General features: G+C 45.4%; 1 protein-coding gene and 1 long non-coding RNA gene across 2 annotated transcripts in view; one reads left to right on the forward strand and one right to left on the reverse strand.

Annotated features, from left to right (window-relative positions):
• Positions 1–10,178: 10,178 nt before the first annotated feature.
• Positions 10,179–17,835, reverse strand: LOC135366638 (uncharacterized). Its single transcript, XR_010414240.1, has 3 exons — positions 17,333–17,835; positions 16,490–16,684; positions 10,179–10,361 (listed from the first exon to the last, which is right to left on the reverse strand). It is a non-coding gene; the product is annotated as an uncharacterized LOC135366638 (long non-coding RNA).
• The window catches only part of LOC135366635 (ecdysone receptor-like), a 152,964-nt gene continuing 144,621 nt past the window's right edge, over positions 11,985–20,327 (forward strand). The window contains exon 1 of the mRNA XM_064599426.1: positions 11,985–12,353. The gene's annotated coding sequence lies outside the window, so the exon portion shown is untranslated. The remainder of the gene's footprint in view (positions 12,354–20,327) is intronic.

The following is a 20,327-nucleotide window of genomic DNA, read 5'->3' on the forward strand; positions in this document are numbered from 1 at the left end:
GCAATGGCATCATAAACGGAAGCACCGCCTCCTTTCGAGTTTCAGGGTCACCCGTCCACTCCGCCTCTGAGAATGTGTGTCGGGCAGACTTCTGAGACGATGGTTCGCAAAACTCGGGAAGAGGAAAAAGGAAAGTCGCATTTTCTGTTACGTGAGAGCGACGATGCTTCTTTATATCCTCCAGTCGGTGGTCCAGCGCTGTCCGGTTTCCGCTTGCAGTTTATTATTACGATTATTTGACTGACTATAGAAGGCAGTGATGGCCAGTAGTTAACTACATGTAGTTAAACTACTAGTTAAACTACCTGATTGTAGTTAAAAGGTAGTTATCAACTACTTGCAGGAATGTAGTGACAACTACTAGTTAAACTACTATTTTATGTAGTTAACTACAGTAGTTACGTTACTGAAGGCGCCAACTACTTCCGATTTTGCCGCAAGCTTTACGGCACGATTGTGCTTCTGACTTTTACCTTGAGCTACTTGTTTGATGAGAACGGAGGTGCCGAGCAATTGTGTTGTGAATGTATACTAAATCTTCACTTGTAAAGCTTCTAGTAACTCTAGCACTCTAGTAAAGCCTCATTTGCTGTGAAATCTCGCCGCAAGCTTTGTATTTGGCGATCGTAGCAATGGCTTGAGCCAAACTTTATCATTGCTTGTGATTCATATTTAGGTGTCCACGAACACTACAAGGAATGGTTGTTGATGGACAACGTTAAGTAGTTATAGATGTAGTTAAATTACATTGCAGTAGTTGAAGAAGTAGTTTTAACTAGTCCCCTGAAAAGTAGTTGAACTACTAGTTAACCTACTCAATCTCAAAGTAGTTAGTAGTTATAGTTAAACTACTGTAGAAGTAGTCAGTGGCCATCACTGATAGAATGTATGTCTACAGGGAGATAATGCCATTTCTTATATAACCTCGAACCACTCTCAACGCGACGCCGTTTTCATGGTATTATGCTCTGCTATAGGATCTTACACAGTTTTCTCGGTACACCATCTTTATTACATCAGCTTCATATCGTCGTACCTGTCAATGTAACCAGACACACGAATATATTGTACCTATCCCACCATATGCCTGCAAATCCGATCGCACGAATTCAATAAATGACAAACGCAGTTCAACCCTCTCTTGATATCTTTAACTCCCACACAAACGTATATTTAAAACTCTCCTCTTGCGTTCACTCGCACTTGGTTCCTGATTGTTGATTTTTTTTTCTTACATTGCTGTAAGTTGTATTTCAATGTTTACTGCGCACGATCTAGTAGAATTTTCCGTAGATGGGCACTTTTAAATAAATAAATAGCTCTATTTATGCAGATTCGAGACAGCAGCGACACAAATGTGTGTCCCGACTTTGGTCCGTCTAGGATGTATCTTGGACGAATGGCGGCCATGGTACACTTTTAAAGCTGAGGTGATGGTGACGATGGTACTGCTTGCCGTAGTCGGTCACGCTTAGGCGGGCAACGTCATGACAACCGCAGGGGGAGGGTGGGGACCGTGCATCCTGGGCCGACTTCACAGGGAACAGACAGCAGAACCGGCGCCCGGATCCGGACCCGTGTCACAAGGGCACTTAGCCAACCGTCATCTCGAATGGAATCGTTCTGCTCCTGAATGGTTCAAAGCGGGAGGCGTCCGCCTTTTTGTGGCACTTGCGCGGGGATCTTAGTTGTCACAAAAAGGCGTACGCCCCAAGCCTTCCACAAAGCAAGAGTGATAACTGTATGATTCTGCGCAATGGTTTGTCCTCACCGTGCTATGTGGTGAAGTTCTTGTTTAAGACTGATAAGCAGTGACGTTCCGCCCCTATATGAAAGCATCTGACACTCATTAAAGGTTCGCAAAAGTGCAAAAGTTTCTCTTCGCGGAATGAAATATGCCGTTACCTTGACAGTAATACGAAAGGAACTGGACGCGATCCGTTGAGTCGTTCATGATTTATCAGCGAAAGAAACAGCAATGTACGTACTCTTTCCAACCTCCCTCTCCTTCACGAGAAGCGCGACAATGCGGTGAGACCTCTGATTGGTCTCCTCAAACGATCTCGCGCGGTGATTGGACGAATCGTTTGAGGGCACCAATGGGAGCCCGTTTCGCATTGTCGGCCTGTTTGAGAAGGAGAGAGGGGTGAAAGGCATACATTGCGGTTTCATAAATCATGAACGACGGAACGAATCATTTCCGTTCCTTTTGTATAGGTGTAAAGGCAACGGCATCTGTCATTCCGCAAGGAGAAATTTTCGCACTTTAGTGCCTCTTTGAAAGATAACATTATCGTATCTCAAATAAAAAATACGAATCAAGCTTCTTGATAGCCCTCATTTAATTAGCAATGTAAAGTGACTTAAAACATTGAATTCAGAACAGAATTAAGAATGAACGAAGGCACTAATGCCAAATTACAACTTAACCTTTTTTGCTTGTGCCCAGCAGCAAATTGGTACACGATGTGATCAAAGATCCCTTTCTACACTCCGGAGAGCAATTTAGATTGCAGAGTCAGACACGACCTATGAGAGCCCTCAAACGCGCAAATATATTTTTTTGAACTTGCTGAATGATATCTCGCAGTTCGCGATGGAAACTGCAATTAAAGCGCTGCACTTGAAAGTGAATTACTTTCCTGGTATACGCTTGCCAAGTTTGAGAAGTCCAATGTCGTGCTGTTCAATAAAACATTTTATGAGAACTGATGGAGGCCAGTTCACTAGGTCAGTTGTCTTCGCGGATTCAATCTCATGAGGTATACAACCCCACCACCTCGATCCGCTTATGTTCTCATTGTCTGGTGTAGCCTTACTCTTACCAGTTTATTTTACTCCCATTATGGAAGTTCGCCCCGGCTGAGGCGGTGCCCAGGACATAAGGTCCCCAACTTGCCACACCCTAGATACGCTTCTTGTAAATAATTTATATGCTTAGTGAACGATTGAAACTTAATGCTGTAGGACATGTTATCAGAAACCCTCCAGTGTAGAAGAGAGTAAGGACTTGGGCTTGTTGGTACACTCTTAAAAATGAACTTCACCGCATAGCACGCTCCTAGCCAACCATCATCTCAAATGATATCGTTATCTGCCCTGATTTGTTGAAAACGGGAGGCGTACGCCTTTTTGTGACAATTATGAACAGCATAAGTGTCACAAAAAAGGCGTACGCCTCACGTTTTCGACAAATCAGGGCAGATAACGATATCATTCGAGATAATGGTTGGCTAGGAGCGTGCTATGCGGTGAAGTTCATTTTTAAGAGTGTAGGACAGCCTTAAGGGAGGAATAGCAGTGAGGGATCCCAGACGAATTCAGCATTCATCGGACGTTCAGACGAACCCAGTTGTTCATCGTCTATCATCATTTCGTCTTCATCCTGGGTTCGTCCGGGATTCCTCACTGGTGTAGGGTTTCCGATTTTCGGTACCTACCTAAAAACACCGATAGACGTAAGTCGGAAAATTTTTTTCGCGGTCGATGGATAGTTGCACATCAATATTCACCGGAAGAAGCGCTTCAAATTGTCTGAAAAGGGTTAAAAGCTGGGCGATTTGGCATGTTAAAACCGATAAAAACTGCAGTGCAAGGTACGTACAAGGACAACACAGACACGCGCACTGAACTGGCAAACCAAATTTATATCTTGCAAGCTATTGTATACACCGCTCTTTCCCCTTGCCATCTTCTCACCTTCTCTCTTGCCCTCACTTGCCCTTCCTCAACTGCTTCGGCCTCCGGCCAATCCAGGGCATCAGCTACGAGCTCTTCTTACCCTCATCGCCTTCTTAGCAGCAACAGGGCTCCTGCATGAACTCTGAACATTCATCGTCACTCACCATCTTCTCCCCCTCAGACAATGGGATAGGGTGCCGCCAAAGCGGCGAAGCATCCCACTACATCGTCATTATTTATTTGTTGTTGTTGTTGTTGCCCTCTTCTCGGATTGATTGGTTACTCAATCTTTCCTTTTTGTTCAAGTTCCAGCTCACACAACAGTCCAAATTACGTGTTGTATCGAGGTATCTGTTGATAAATGTAACTGCTTCAAGTCAGTTTTTGCGTTTGGGGTCCTGTGGCGCTTCAAGGCACCAGCCAATCACCCCGTGGATCACAACGAGGTCCCGGAGTCTCTTGTCCATGGGTACTGGTACCGGAAGCACTGACCCACTTGTCTGATGACAACCTCGCTCAGCGCTCACGCTCAGGTACCGCGTACCGGTAATGTCGCCCTCTCCGCCATGCTATAGTGGAAAACCCAGTGCCGTCGCTAGAAGCCCCGCGCCCAGCCATTCCTCCGTCTTCCGGTGCCGAAGTGGACTTCAACCGCAGGGACGAAAATTGCATTATTTGTATATCTTTCCCACCCACTTCTTCATAATTTTCTTCGCTACACCGAACGTCGTCCCCTCAGCCCCGCACCTCAGTCCCCCCTCCCCAACTACCAACAACCTCAACGCCTGCACATACACCGCCAGTTGGGAAGATACCCGACGTTCTCAACCTGATACGGCTCCCGATAATTATGTTCTGTCCTTCCCCGGTACGCCGTTCGACATCGCCCGAGAAGTTGACACAAAACGCTTGTCATGTCGTTTCGATGTGCTCACAGTATACGGTCAGTGTGCATTCCATCTATATGTAAATGTAACTTGACTAGACCGAGCCCTTCCGAAAGCTTTGGGTTCGGTGGGGTACCTTCGTTGTCGCATGTTACAATACATTGTACATCGTTCAATCGGAAGTAGCACTGGTAAACTGTCAAACTACGATGTCAGTGCCTTCCTTCAGTTTCACACGCATTTAAAGGGAACTAAAGTGCAAAAATTTCTCGTCTCAATGAAAGCTGTCATTACCTTTGACACCAACATAAAAGGAACGACATTCATCGGTTCAGCGACTTCACGACTTCAGCTTTCCCTCTTCCTCTGCTTCTCGTCATGAGCGGGCTCCCATTGGTCTCCTCAAACGGTTCGTCCAATCACCGCGCGAGATCGATTGAGGAGACCAATCCGATGGCTTTTCGCCTACCAATCGCACTTCTTGAGATGGAGGAGAAGGAGAAGGAGAGGGAAAGCGTAAATTGGGGTTCCTTTCGCTCATAAATAACGAACGACGCAACCGATGAATTCCGTTCCTTTATTTTTATGTCAAGGTAACGACATCTTTCATTCCGCGAGGAGAACTTTTTGCACTTTAGTGCCCCTTTAACATGGGCGAAAAACCTCTGTGACACTTAGAGCCACGTCATTAAAGTAGTACCATATATATTAGTGCGTCGTTCTGAAAAAAAAAAACAAAAAAAAAAAACGAGGCGGCCCGGTTAAAGCGATGTAGCACAAAGCAATGTATTACACAGTCAAGGTTTCGATGACAACTGACAAACGAGCTGTCGACAGCTTCTAAGAGGAAGCTCTCGGAAAGTGATGTCATTCTTCTTGTTTATACCCTCTTGGTGCCGAAAAGGCTCGGTGGTTATGAACGGCGTACGGGACGTGGACAGAGGAGAGAGGAAAGCAGGAAGGGATGAGAGAAAGGGGGTTGATTAAGTGTCCTGGGCTGACTTCAGTGGGAAATGCACTCCTAAAAATGAACTTCACCACATAGTGCGCTCCTAGCCAACCATCATCCCGAGTGACACCGTTCTTTCCTCTGATTCGCTGAAAACAGGGGACGTACAACATTTTTTTGTGGCATTATGCAGTTCATAATTGCCACAAAAATGGCGTACGCCCCCCGTTTTCATCAAATTAAGTGATAGAACGATGTCACTCGGGACGATGGTGGCTAAGAGCGTGCTATGCGGTGAAGCTCTGTTTTTAGAGTGTGTGCTAAAATCCGCCTGGAAAATCTGCCGGAAAACCTAGGAAAAACCTCAGACAGCACATGCGGGCTGTATAGGTCCGGTAGGGCCAGAGTTCACTCCGTCCTAGTCTTCAGCGTTGCCTCAAATATAGCTATACAACCAACGCGAATGCTGGGTCAACTCCGTAGTGCCTTTGGTTGATGTTCGCTTCTGTCTGTTGTGCATAAAGCCCGTGCATACACTCTTAAAAATGAACTTCACCACATAGCACGCTCCTAGCCAACCATCATCCCGAATGACAACGTTCTCGACCCTGATTTGCTGAAAATGGGAGGAGGAGCCTATTTTGTGGCCATTATGCACGGCACAAAATAGGCCCCTCCTCCCGTTTTCAACAAATCAGGGGCGAGAATGTTGTCATTCGGGATGATGGTTGTCTAGGAGAGTGCCATGTGGTGAAGTTCATTTTTAAGAGTGTATGAGTTCCTCGGAGACGCATTGAGCCATGTATAGACCTCCCTCGTTTCGGCTGCCACTGTCCGGCTAGGCACTTAGTATTTGCTAACCCTAATTTTCCCCGACATGTGAACATTTGAATGGTATACCTCGATGGTCTGTCCTGAGCTCCGGAGTGTGATGCGGTGCTTTCACCTTTAGTTTTTCTATAGTTCATCAAGATTGGAACGCGGTACGTGTTAATTGAGTTAGCTGGTCAAGACAGCAAAGAACAATGAGACCGGGGGCCTTGGGATTCCGGATTGTGATGCAATGTAGAAGGGTGTTCCTGTATACTACGCTTTTGAACTTCTGTCTGCGGAAAGATTATTATTATACTGGCTTTATACGTCGCGACACAACTGTCGTCATGATCGACGTGGTTGATTAATTTTGCTCTCCTGAGGGCCATTTGACGTGAGCCGAAGTGTCGGAGTGTCTGAGCGGCAGGGTTAGAACCCACAGTTTTCCTTCCTTGATTTGATGAAAACGGGGGCGTAGCTCCACGTTTTCAGCAAATCAGGGGAAAGGACGACGTCACTCTGGATGATGGTTGGCGCGAGGAGCGTGCTATGTGGTGAAGCTCATTTTGAATAGTGCACTCTTAAAAATGAACTTCACCGCATAGCACGCTCCTAGCCAACCATCATCTCGAATGATATCGTTATCTGCCCTGATTTGTTGAAAACCGGGGGCGTACGCCTTTTCTGTGACAATTATGAACAGCATAAGTGTCACAAAAATGGCGTACGCCTCCCGTTTTCTACAAATCAGGGCAGATAGCGATATCATTCGAGACGATGGTTGGCTAGGAGCGTGCTATGCGGTGAAGTTCATTTTTAAGAGTGTGAGGTCATATGTGTTGGCTGTGTATACGCTAGAAGATGAAGAGACGGATAGGTTACTATGGTGGAAAGGAGGTCAGGGGATGACGACAACACCGGGGTTCAACTTGTTATTTAAGCGAGCACGGTGCAAGTTGTGCCATGGTATGGCCATATGTTTCAAAACGAGAAAACCTGAGACAGTGAGCAAGAAACGAACACAGCAATAACCTCCTGATGGGTGGATACACTCTTAAAAATGAACTTCACCACATAGCACGCTCCTAGCCAACCATCATCCCGAATGACAACGTTCTCGCCCCTGATTTGTTAAAAACGGGAGGAGGAGCCTATTTTGTGCTCATTATGCACGGCACAAAATAGGCTCCTCCTCCCGTTTTCAACAAATCAGGGGCGAGAACGTTGTCATTCGGGATGATGGTTGGCTAGGGGCGTGCTATGTGGTGAAGTTCATTTCTAAGAGTGTAGGAGGGGAAACAGAGGGAACACCTACACAGTTGCCTCTGGACTTCATCCCCTTGAGGGCTTGAACTCAGCTAAAACTCGGCCAATCGGGTCACTCACCTTATCCACGAGGAACACCTTTTTTGCTCCCTGTCCGAGGTGTCCTCGTTTTGCAACGTACCATGTTTCCCGAGCACGACTCATTCTTGATTTAAACTAAAACCATCCCACTAGAACGTATAACTCAATCAAGCCAATCCACTGATATTAACGTCGGCTTTTGTTGTCTTTCGTCCCTTCTTTTTAACTTCATCACGTATATACCGCTCCGAAATTGCTGAGCCGCGGAACAACATAAGCTCGTTATAGAGATTTCCTATTAGGTTTTCGTGTCGAAGAGACTTAATTAATTTGTCCGCGGTGCAATATATACTGAATGCGCGCCTGCGCGTGGGCTGGATTGACATCTCTGGAAAGGAAACAGTTGTTGACGCAGCGTTTGGGGGCAATTCCTTTCGCGCTACGACCGGGAAGCACGTATATACTTGGCTTCCTGTTCGCCATGCGACGCCGTGGCTTGCTGCTAATGACACTATATAACCACCACCCCGTTCCTTATCGACGGCGTAGACCTTGAAAAACACGGACTCTGTTTACACTAACGGCCTCTCTATATAGTACGGGGCACGTCAAGGAACGGGTCGGCTCCGCCCACAAATATAAAGACGGCGGGAGCGATTGGCGGAATAGCTTGCATAATTAAGTAGCGATTTGTGCGTACGAGACACCTGACCGGTGACTCGAGTTCGAATCCGTGCGCCGGCTGTTCTGTCTGGGTGTTTTCTCGAAGTTTTCCTCACACGCTTTGAGATAAATGTCGACAGAGGTCCCTGTGAAGTCGGCCCAAGACGCACGATCCCCCCCCCCCGCGATAGTCGTGACGTTGCCCGCCTGAGTGTGGCCGACTCGAAAAACAGAGCTTCACCGCATAGCACGTTCCTAGCCCACCATCATCCCGAATGGCAAAGTTCTCTCCCTTGGTGTGATGAAAACGGGGGGCGTACGCCATTTTTGTGGCAATTATGAACAGCATAATACCACAAAAATAGCGCACGCCCCCCCGTTCTGCAGGAAATCAAGGAACCGAACGATTTCACTCTTCTTAAATCTTGCTCAACGACCCATCTAACACTCTGCTCTCCCCGACGAACTCATGCACCCTCTACGCATCTCCACCCTTCACCCTCTAACCTCCATCCGTCTTTCTTTCTCTCTCTCTCTCTCTTTTTTTTTGCTATAGTCATGACGACGCCCACTTCTGTGTGGCCAACAATGGCGATCCTGCCATTTCCCCCCCCCCCATCTATAAGTGTGTACGGCAAGCCATTCCATCATCACCACCACCACTCTTGTGCGTACAGGAAAAAAGCTGTATCTGTATCGCATATCTGACAATACATACTACACTCTTAAAAATGAACTTCACCGCATAGCACGCTCCTAGCCAACCATTATCTCGAATAATATCGTTATCTGCCCTGATTTGTTGAAAACAGGGGGCGTACGCCTTTTCTGTGACAATTATGAACAGCATAAGTGTCACAGAAATGGCGTACGCCCCCCGTTTTCAACAAATCAGGGCAGATAACCATATCATTCGAGATAATGGTTGGCTAGGAGCGTGCTATGCGGTGAAGTTCATTTTTAAGAGTGTAGAGGAAACCGAGAGGCACAGAACACGGAAGGACAGACAAAACAAAACAAATACTCAGAAAATCGCCTCAGACACAATCTGACAATCAATTAACGCCATCCAGTAGCGAACAATTTGCTTAATTCTTCTCCACACAGCTGAGAGCCCCCCAAAAGACCAGTAAACTTTATCGACGAGCGTAATGTGACCACGAGTAGAAGTTCAATGGAGACATACAGGCGATGAACCAACCGCTTAATGGGATGATCAAATATATGTGAAAAGCTATTTCGTATGCAAATGAGAGATATGCGCTCGTTCCCCGTTTGGTTTTCTCCTTTCGCATGCCTTTCGAGCTTTTGAATTCAGCAATGTCCGATGAGGGCACGAAGGCCTGGCTGGGGGGCATCGAACAGGTCTTCGCAGATGTCGATTTCGTTCTCTCTCATTCTTGTTTTCTTTCTTACTTTTTTTCTTTGCCTTTATTTTTTATGCCTGTGTCAAGTCAAGGCCGTTCAGGAGTCGCTCAGTAACAGCGAGCGAAATGCAAAGAAAATCGGTAACTTCGCCGCATAGCACTCTAGCTAGCCAACAATCATCCCGAGTCACAGATCTCTCTCTCCTGATGCGTTGAAAGTGGGAAGTGTACGCCTTTTTATGACACTCATGTGGAAATGTTAATTGTCGCAAAAGGTGCACGCGCCGGGCTTTCCACAAATCAAGAGCGATAAAGGTATCACGTACTCTGCACGATGGGTGGATATATATACATATATGTGTGTGTGTGTGTGTGTGTATTTGTAAATACTGCATTGTCTGCGTGGCTTCGGCTGTTCTTGGGCACATTAATAAAGGTATGATTATTATATTATTATTATTATTAGGGTTTTTTTCTTGAGTAGCCTCTGGTGTGCTTTTCTTCTCTTTTCTTGGCCACTTCACTGCTGCGTAAATAAGCTCTCAGTATCTTGTGTGTACTTTTCTTTTGCGTGATGTTGTTCGCCATTGGTCTGCCTGTGTCTCGGCCCACAATCTCTCTAGGCACTCCAGTTGTGGTCTTGTTTTCCTTAACCTGCAAAAATCGAATTGAATGGAATTGAAATTATTATTATTATTATTATTATTATATTATTATTATTATTATTATTATTATTATTATTATTATTATTATTATTATTATTATTATTATTATTATTATTATTATTATTATTATTATTATTATTATTATTATTATTATTATTAATTGTTATATGCTGCTTGCTTACTAATATGATGTGATAACTGAATAAAAATCATTGTTATTATTGTTATTATTATTTTTCTTGGACGCGGTTTGTTTGTTTGTTTGTTTGTTTGTAAGAAAAAAAACAAGGAGAAATTGAACTCGTCTCCCGACTTGTTCTGCTACTCCTAACAAAAATTATCACCCCACCCCACCCCCCAAAACTACTTTCCAGGTCCTCTACTCTCAAGTTCGCTACTCACTGTTCAGAAGTCCACTATCCACATGTTCACTAGAAGTCCACAATTAAACACTATTCACTTTGGACGCGGTTATTATGTAGCTTCCGTATTTAATTCTTTTCCATTACGCGCCTTATCGTTCACGTGTATATCATCTGTTAAAGCTCTGCATAAGAAAATATCTTATGAATAATTGTCTGTATTTGTTTGCTGTTACTTTCGTGCATTAGTTTATGTATTAGTGTTCCGTTTTATGTATTTCTGCCTATAGTTCGTTTGTTTAAGTTACCTTAGGGTACCCTGTACCCATTGTCTGTCGGGTCCCGCCCACAAGCCTCTTTGGGTTAGGCGGACCCTTTCTGTAGTGTGTGCCTTATTCTGTTGAATAAAATTATTATTATTATTATTATTATTATTATTATTATTATTATTATTATTATTATTATTATTATTATTATTATTATTATTATTATTATTATTATCATTATTAAGACTTCGTTCACACGACCTAACTGAGTTCGTTAGACTATTGGAACAAGTCACACACGAAAGTAGGGTACCGGGGTTGGACATTTTGGAAAGGGCCTGGTTGAGCCACTGGCTGACACATCGGCGGCTGAACGTCAAAATTTTTGGAAGGGCGAACTTCGACATAGACAACCAAAATGGGCTGTGTGTTTCAGCCTCAGACCCAAAACTTTCGATCATGTTGGAAATAGGCGGTTAGATGAATCCAACGTTAAATGTTTTGTGTGATAGATTTCTTTTTTTTTTTTTTTTGCTAAAATGCACGTTGTCAAAACATATGTTCTGACGTGAATTCTTGAACCTTGCCGCCTTCAAATTCTGAAACACACTCCCGTCCATATTGCCCACTTTCATTCACAGCTCCAGCAGCGTTGACTTGTCCGGTCGGAGACGGCGTATAGATACGCCGTGTGACATTATATTTCGTTGCCTCGCATCCTGTGTATGTGTGAATGGCGCGTATCCTTGGAGGTCGGTCGATGTAGCATGTGTATGGAGAAAAGAAGGTGTCGTAAAAGTAAGCGGCCGACGCCGCCGATTGGGAGGCCTTGGCAGGACTACCGCTAGAGGGAATGCTCTGTCCTCCTGCCACAGAGGCCTAGTCTCACCACTCGCCGCATGAGCGCGCGTGGCGCTCTCACTGCGAGCCTTTCCCTGATTGGCCGATTCCCGCTTGCCCTACTTAGGCTGCCGCCCGGAGCCATCCATTGGAAAAACGTTCGCTCTGTCTGTGGGGACGGTCAAACACCGGAGCTCTGTGCAATTTGCTTTTGTTTTTGCGACTTTCACGATCTGCTGCTACTCTCATCTGCATCCAGAGACACCTCAGACACTTTCCGTCGTCGCATGACTGGATTCCAACCGCTAATCTGAACGGATTGTGCGCCCGATCAACCTGTGAAACAGCTACCCGTGTGTGTGGTGCAGAATAGGCTTACGGTGGTTAGTGCTCTTCGGCGGTGAATTTTCAGTGTGCACTGGTTCTGTGGCGGTTTTCGGAGCAAGACTGTGCTGCCAGGACCATCGGAAGTGAACTTCGATAGTTTGGTATCGCCGTCAAGCGCGCATACCGGTAAGTTGTTGACGGGATCTTGATAGAGAGCACGCCAAGCACATGCCACCGACCGGGCGATGTTTCTCGTCGTGGGGTCGGAGTACGGGAATGATTGCGCTCAGCGCCGTTTTTCCTGCGCCGCGCCGAAATAGTAACCGAGTTAGGGAAGTTACGTCAAGCCTATGATGTAACGTGCATGTGGAGGCTAGGTGCGGTAGCTGACCCTAATTTTGAAGGCCGGTCAATCGCAGTGGGTGACCCCTGGGAAGGTCGCTTCGCGCGCAAGCGCGGTGTCGTCTGCAAGTTGAATACGCTCTGGGGTAACAGGGTAACATCACACTCTGGCTCAGAACTTGTGTCTGACAAGGCAGTTCTGCTTTCAGTATTTCTTTTGTTACATATCCTTTTCATCGCTGCACACATTAGCTGGACGTGTTTATTGAATTGGAAGTGACCCAGCGATGCAAACAGAACTTCTGACATTTCATCCCCGAAACGCTGCTATGTTATTCAGGTGTGTCTGTGTGTCGAATTAGGAGGCGTTTGAGGTTCGTGGTATACGGCGCTAAATCTTCGGAGGGATGCTGCGAATACTTCTTCCTAGATTACTCGCGTGCTTCGGTGCCTTCTATATATGTGATATCCTGTTTTTCTCTGACACATTCTTTCCACTCCCTGACAAGCACAATTTGTAATCGTTGTTGAGTCGGCACTGTTTCTAGCTGCTTGTTCAAAGAGTCTACAATTTTTCATTTTATTTTTATGGCTTTACTTTGGGTGGGGGAGCCATTCTATGCGCACACAATTCGCACGGCTTCGCTCATTGGATTTATTCCACACCGATCGCAGGCAGCTCCTGTTGAACGTTAGGCCTAGCATTGAGATCTGTGTCAACCCGGTTTCCTTCCCCGGTAGTCCTACATTCTGAAGTGCGCCGGTTTGTCGGTACTGCTTGCCATCATCATTTGCGCTTTGCTCTACATTGGGCTGGAATCTCTTCACAACTTTTCCGTTTACTCGGATCTCCGTGGTGATGTAAAAATACTCGCCTGCAAAAATATTCTTCGGTCTTTCTTTATGTATCTGCTATCTTCTATGCTATGTATTTTGAGTCAACCTAGAGTCAGCCTACAAAGCTTACCAACAAGTCTGTACCCATATCTCCTCACCCCGTGAAGTTCCCTTACTGTCGTAGCCTATGTCATACTCTAGGTACGTGACATTTATAAAACAAACTCACGCGCCTTTGAAAGCTATGTTGCGAGCTTTGACCCTCCAGAAAAGTATACCATCCCAGAAATGTCACAGGCGCAGTAGCTCTGTGCAGCTTATGTCCATCTGTTTTCATGGCCGACAAGAATATGAGCGAGGGATATTCCCCCCATTACGCGAATCCATTGTTATGCTCTGATAGTTACTCATAAATTGCGTCAACTTTACGTACGGCTGCACAGCTGAGCCTTGCATATCCCCTGCAGCACACCGTAATCGCATTGTAAAGCGCGTAAATCGCATGCATGCGTCATAAATGTGGAATCGTTCAAGCTAGAGCATGAAATGAAAAGGAAGTGTGCAAGACAGATTTTGTATCACATAAGTAGTAATAGTGTCAATAACTGTCATCTGCCATCATACGGGACCTTTATGGGGATTTGTTAGTGTGACAAGATTAGATTAGAAAGTACTGGAAGCACTCATAATGCCACTTGCTGTGTATCACAGAATGTGTGTGCATGCTGTTTATGCGTTTATTCGTGAGTGGCACTCTCTCACACTTTGTATGGATGCAAATGCGCTCGTGCAGTTCATATCATGCATATCCAAGCCCCCCGCTCTAACACAAGATGGAATAATCTGTCATGGAGATAATGTGCTCAAGTATATGTTAATCGGACTGCCTGACAATCTATTTTGTTTACACTGTTAAAACGCACTTGCCGTAATGTCATTATGTCTTCGCACCTTGCCGTCGTGCACCTGTGATGCCTTCTAGTGGATTGAAAACAAAAGGAATGTTGTGAAACGGGAAGAATACCTCGTGAAGCCTCATTTTTGTTATTTCTGTTGTAATTTCTCTACTTGTGATTGGTATCAAGGTCATTTTTGCTCAAATAGTAATGTTTGTCATCCCAGTAATGGCAGACTGACTAAGTGATGTCATCAGCTACGTTCGCACCAAATTACAGTAGTCATGTTAGACACGATCACAGTAGAAATCACAGTTATCATAAAACCAGACACACAAAAATGGTGGAAGAACTGTAAAATATCTGAAAATTTTGAGTGGCAAAAAAAATATAAAGAGGTTGAACATTTTTGTTTTTCCAAGATGACAGTTTCGAGGTAACATGGGAAAACAGTAATGAAGCCAGTGTTTTATTGTCGGTTTTGTGTCTGCACTTCCTCTCCCATGTAATCCGTGACATTCCAGGCTATTCCGAAAGCAATCTGCATCCAGTGACACTGACTCTAAGCACCGTTTCACTATGTATCCGTATCACACCGCGAGGAAACGTTTCCTTTGCATTGCTCATTGCCTTTCCAACATTGAGTACTGTGCATGTACCTCAGTCTATTCCTACTTTACTGTTGTGATGCTGCTGTGCAGTTTAGTACGCACGTTCCAAAACTAAGACGAGCTTCATCATATTGCATAGATTAGTACGGCGCAGCATGATCCCAGATATCTTTGCGCCAGAAAATTGCAAATCAGACTCAATATTGCATAGATACCTTGTAACGCGTTAAGAAAGCCCCACGAGACTTTACAGTGCTACAGATTGCTTGCCTTTTGTCTGAAGTTGACGATTCAGAGACTATAAAACATTTCCTAACGTTATGCCGTGCACATAACTCTGTACAACAAATTACAACAAAAATGTGTACACACAAATAGATTACAAATGTGTACAAAGAAACGAACAAATTACAACAAAATACAACGAAAGTTTGCAACACTTTCCAAGGGTGCGCACAAATACTTGCAAGTGCCACAGAAAAATTATAACTGATCTTTCGCTGCTTAGCATGGAGATACGTTGCTGCACTAGGATGATACCATAAACGAAATTCCATACAGAAATCTTGTAGGTCAAACGAAACAATTTGGGGGGAAAACATTTTTCCTGCTCTCATCGTTTTCTTTTGTTTTTTCCCTTCTTTTTTTTTTCATTTCTAGCTCTAGCTGGCAGCCGTTTGTTCCACATGTAGCCCTGGAGGCTAAGTTTGAGGTCTCTGAATCCACCATTGCACAGCATTGATGAAGTGTGATTTTATTAATATTGCGTATGAGAATGATGCAAGTATTTGAACATTTGCGCTTCTCCTCTTCTGTGCTGTTCTCTCAAGTTACTGCACGCCACCACAAAGGCCATGTGTTGATAGCAGCCGAGTTTACAGAACACTGTTTGCCTGGCTAGGGCTCTCGAACTAAACACACAGATGACGAGGCTTAAAATAGGCAACACTGCAAGGGCAACCTGCTGCCGTTCGGCCAAGGTACATACTTGCCTCGAGTTTCGAAAAAATGGGTCAAGCACGGTCTTCGGGGTCCAGTATTCAGATATGTAGCCGGACCGCTACGTACATCTCTTTAAACTCAGTATTTGGTGCCTTTGCTCTTGAATCTCGGATGAGCGGCGTTTGCATAAACAGCTGTACATTCCAGTGCGTTATCAGTCATATGTATGAATCATCAGTCATACACACAGTCAGGGTGTGTGATCATCTTAATCGCGTCTCCATTACACGAAGTTCACCGGCGGCATCATTTTCACGAGTCTTATCAGTACTGCTTACCTTGCTACTCAGCGTTACTGCTTACGGAACCTCTTTTGCCCTTCACGCAAACTTTTAACTTGTTTAGAAATATCAGTTATTTAAATGCTTCATAATTATATAACTTTCTTGTTACTCTGTTTTATGTGTTCTGTTTACGTGTTATGTGTTCTGCACCATGAAAACTCCAATCATCATTGTCATCAATCATCGTTCGAGCAGGAATTGATTTTGTGGTAGCTGACAAATATCGTTTGCATACCGCCTTTCCATTTTTCCATCCACGTATAAAGCTGTGTATGAAATGAGCGATGCCATTGTGTACTGAAAACTGCAATCTTAACAGCTCTAGGACGGCCTCTCGTTCGGTAGTGTACCTCCGCCGCTTGATCATCTGTGCCAGTATTTAGTTTGTCCAGCCGACCGTCACGGAGCGTTGCGAGCCGTGTTTGCACAGGCCAATCTTCTGTGCTTTCGTTGTCGAGTGTGGTGTTGGTGCCCCTGTGCTGGGGCTGTTCCTCTCCGCTGGGGTAAATGACAGCCGTTGGTGTCGAAGCACGCAAGCGGGAAATCTGTGTTAATAATCAATTATTTTTCGTTACAACACACCTGCACTGACCTCTTGCTGCTATCCCATTCCCTCGGAAATGTTCCAGCGTTACTGTAGTAGCACTTTGTTACGACAGGACATGGTACGGGCATTAGTAGAGGTGGAGCATGAAACTATGCTGTCAAGTGCCCCCGTACACAAACCGGTGTTGTTGCAAAATCCCACAGCTGCTCGTCCCAGCATAGCGCTGTACAACTACCTTTTGGGTATGACTAATGGTTTCGGTGTGGGCATGCCAGTGGCAGTGGTCGTAGTTTCGTGCACTGCTCGGCTAGAAGGCACAGTGCGTTTAACGTTATGGTAAACACCTCTCTACAAACTAATATCTATCTAGAGTTCCGAAACATTGAACTGATTCACTAGTGGAGCATGTGGGAACACGCTGTAAGCAGGTGTGATAATCGCACTCTGTGGTTAAGAGTATTAATCCTGCAGCAAAACTGGGTTTATTGATCAGGCTGAAGTGGAACTACCCAAATTTCTACCTCTATAGTCATATTTGTGCCAGCATACATCACGCACAATTGAAATTATTTGCTTATTCAAACACGCATGATGCGGTAAGCTTCTGTCCAGTGTGTGTAAGGTAACAGCTCAAGATCTCAGTTACCTCTATCTCCTTTTGACAGGCACTGTGTTTGCAAGGAGACAGCATGGACTTGTAGGCTGTGGTCGAAGTCGCTATATGGGGGACTTGCGCGTTGTAGCACATAAAATGAGGAATCCAAGATCCGTGATGTTTCACATTGCTAGCATGATTCCAGGGGGAAGCACTAAACAAGCCTTTTTTTTTTCTTTTTTTGCTGGCTTCATCCGCCTCCTATATTGTCTCACAATCAAGGGTGCAGCGCCTTCTTACGGCTTCCTACTGACACACCGTTTGCGACCTATCGCGGTAAAAATCCATATTGAAGACGGGGGGAGAGTATGACGTTCCGGCATCGTCCACGTCTGTTACGTGTACGAGAAATCAAATTTGCAAGAGGGACAGGTACGTACGCTGTCGGAATGACAGGCGGAAAAGGGCGCGTAAGTCCTGCACGTTTTAAAATTGTTATTGCGGTTTCTTTTACGTTTTTCAGTTTCCTTCTTTGTGTCGCGAGGAACTGCGGGGTTCCGGTTCCGGAAGTGGGTCAGGCGGTTCCTCCTCCTCCTCGTCTTTCGTGACACCCCCTGACCCACCGCCTGTTCAGTGGGACACAATGTCCGTTCTTCGTTCTTCCCCCAAACTGCTATTGCTGGGAAGGAGGAGATCGTTTTCTTTTTTTTTGAAAGCATCCGGGGGTCTGCCAAAAGACCCTTTTCAGAATTCTGAGAATGCGTTTTGCGATACATGCGGGGTTGCTGTCTCTCTCTTGCTTCTGCGGCGGTCGCGACAACGCCGTTCGATTTCCCGCTGTGTCTTCTGCTTCGTAGCTTGCAAGTGGTCGTCTGCTACCGCAAGCGCTTGGTACTCTCTCGTTGCACAGGAGTTAAGACATCGTTTCGTAACTCTTATTGTCACCATTGTTTTGGTGGAAATAAATCGCAAATCGTCGCGGAGAGTACCTTTAGGACCAAGTAGGCATGGTCACATCGCAAAACGTGAGGCGGCATGCTACGGAAGGGCGTCTGCTAAAAGGGCATCATCTGCTTCTATATATGGGCAGACTCTTGAACTTTCTAGCGAGGACTTTGGCGCATCGAAGAAACGCAATTCGGCAGAACGTCTTATTTTTGTGCACAACACTGGAAGGGTAGAGTCCGTCCGCTATGCATACACACACACACCCGGTTGAACCAGACGGTACGTGCTATTGTTTCTTGAGGGGCTCGGCCATACTTTTTTTCTTTTTCCTTGTATCGTTTTCCGTTTCCTGCCATAAGGTTCGACCGTCGTGAAAATTGTGGGAAAGTTCGCTTTCTAAGCCGGCAGTCATCGAATGATTGCGGATTGGGTCTCATTTTTATGGGGAAGGAGTGATGGTAATATTTTTGAGAGGGAGGCGGGGTTATACCGGGTATGTCTCATGTTATTTATGAAGCCTTTTGCGCCATAAAAACTGAAATTGCAGTCGTCTCACGTCAGCTGTTTGACTGTCAAACTGCGCCTCGAATATCATGCTGTTCGGCTGAAAGTCAATTTCAGCTGCACTAAAGCTGCACTTATTGTAATATTTTCCATTGCTACTGAAACATTGCAGGAACAGGGGGGGGGGGGGACAGTATATCCCAGATATAGGTTTTGTAATCCCGCCTCATGGGAATTTCTCAAACCCCTACCATTTTTATGGTAGTAGTTCCTCGCACTGGCTACATCGAGGGTTACCAATTGTGGGATGACAGTTTCTAAAGCATGGTGATTGAGAATTTTTATGGACGATTAACGAAGGCTTCTTCGCTACATATTTTCTCCTTCTCCCCCCCCCCCCTTTTTTTTTTCTTCCACAGAACCGACGACACGTCTTCAAGTAACAAAGACGGGAAAAAAAGATCAGTAGCGAAAGGGACGTAAAAATACGCCGGAAGACCTCCATGTCGCTTTTTCTGAGCACAGAACGTTGTCTGTAGCGAAACGAGAGGCCTACGAAGCCCTACGAAGTGAGAAACCATTCGGTTTAGACGTTACTGTTGCCATTCGCGGACACGCGAAACCCGTCAAAGGATGTCCACCGTGCGGATGGCAACCTTGTAGCGACCGACGGAGGCGGGGCTTTCTTTAGGCAGCTCCTCGGACGCTTGAATGCATGTATAACCTTGATCTAGCAGCGATGATCCGACTCTCGTGTGTAAGGGCAGTGTATTCCCAGTCACATCGTCATATATATATATAGCTGTTGTCTTTTGCGTGATTTTTTTTTATTCGGTGTTAGTGCCGCGAAGCAACCGTGGCTATGAGCGGCGTACAGATGTGGACAGATGGAGAGAGGACAGCAGGAAGGAGTGGGGGACAGGGGGGTTAGTAGGCGTCCAGTGCCGACTTCACTGGGAACTGCGCCGACATTTGCCTGGAAAGTCATCGGGAAAACCTAGGGAAAACCTCAGGCGGCACAGCCGGTGGTATGATTCGAACCCAGCACCTCACAGTCTTCAGCACGACGTTAGCTACCACGGCCGAGCGGCCATGCAGCTGGTTTTGCGCGACAAATGTCTTGGCTTGTAGTTTTAACGAATTCCTAGAATTAATGTGTATCGATTTCCAGTTTGAGCCATAGAAACCCTTTTATAACGCTAAGAAAAAGGAAAAGAACAAAACAAAAACTCACTTTCGTGCTTCGTACACTTTTTCGCCCACTCATGCCATGAAGACACCTAAGACTATAATTGTAATCTGATCAAGCACTAGAAAAGAACATGTCTAAAAGTAGTACATCATACAATGTTTCATCTGCGTTGAGTGCTGCGTGATTTTTTTTTTCTTCTCAGCTATATGACTAGCTGAAAATAGCCGCCAAGATCTTTGTGCAAGATATCTATAACGTAGTTACATGACAGGCACGTGGATATAACGGGGCAGTACCATAATCCCCCCCTGGCGAGCAGACTCGGAGAAACAAGGCCGGTCGGCGCGCGGGATCAAGGGGATCAAGCTGGAAATGATCCGTTATCGACCAGCGCTAATTTTG

This window comes from Ornithodoros turicata, chromosome 8, assembly GCF_037126465.1.
Source record: "Ornithodoros turicata isolate Travis chromosome 8, ASM3712646v1, whole genome shotgun sequence".
In the NCBI taxonomy this organism is placed as follows: Eukaryota; Metazoa; Arthropoda; class Arachnida; order Ixodida; family Argasidae; genus Ornithodoros; species Ornithodoros turicata.